We start from the raw sequence: 638 nt of genomic DNA, 5'->3' as shown, positions 1-638 counted from the left end.
AGCGGCGCGGGCGCACGCTTTTGCTTGTTGTTTATCGGCCGAGTAGCTCTTGTAAAGATAAGAAGAAGGTCGATAACGGCTCCAGGCGGAGAGCACGCGGATGACGCCGCCAGCCGCGGGTGGACTGCAGCGCACCCAAAGCCGCGCCTGAGCTGCGTCCGTAGTCCAAGCGTCAAGCGTGCGCCATCCAATATTTGCGGCGACATTTATTTTTAGAAACAGAACTAAAATAACACTGACAAGACATCGTTTGGACAACACGAGACTTGCCTAATTGGCGTGCTTGCACTCGTACTTGCGATTGCCAAACTCAATCAAACCTAAAACATCGACCTTAATTCATATCTGTCAACACTATTCCCCTTCGATTGATTGTAATTATGCGGACTATTACCAATCTTGTTCTGCGGAAAGTCTGCAATTTAGCTTTGTAAGTAATTGGTATCTAACGAGACTCTACATCCAATTTCAGCAAAGGTCTTTCAAGGCCTTTTATGCAATGTGGACATGCAAGGTCAATAAAATAACAAAGCATAGGTAAATAACCTATGCTTTGTTATTTTATTGACCTTTGTGATGAGTTCTTATGATATTCTAGCGGTAGTTTTCCATATTTAAATCAAAATGTTCTTTAAATC

Source organism: Amyelois transitella, chromosome 3 (assembly GCF_032362555.1).
Source record: "Amyelois transitella isolate CPQ chromosome 3, ilAmyTran1.1, whole genome shotgun sequence".
In the NCBI taxonomy this organism is placed as follows: domain Eukaryota; kingdom Metazoa; phylum Arthropoda; class Insecta; order Lepidoptera; family Pyralidae; genus Amyelois; species Amyelois transitella.
This window is presented reverse-complemented; position numbering follows the sequence as displayed.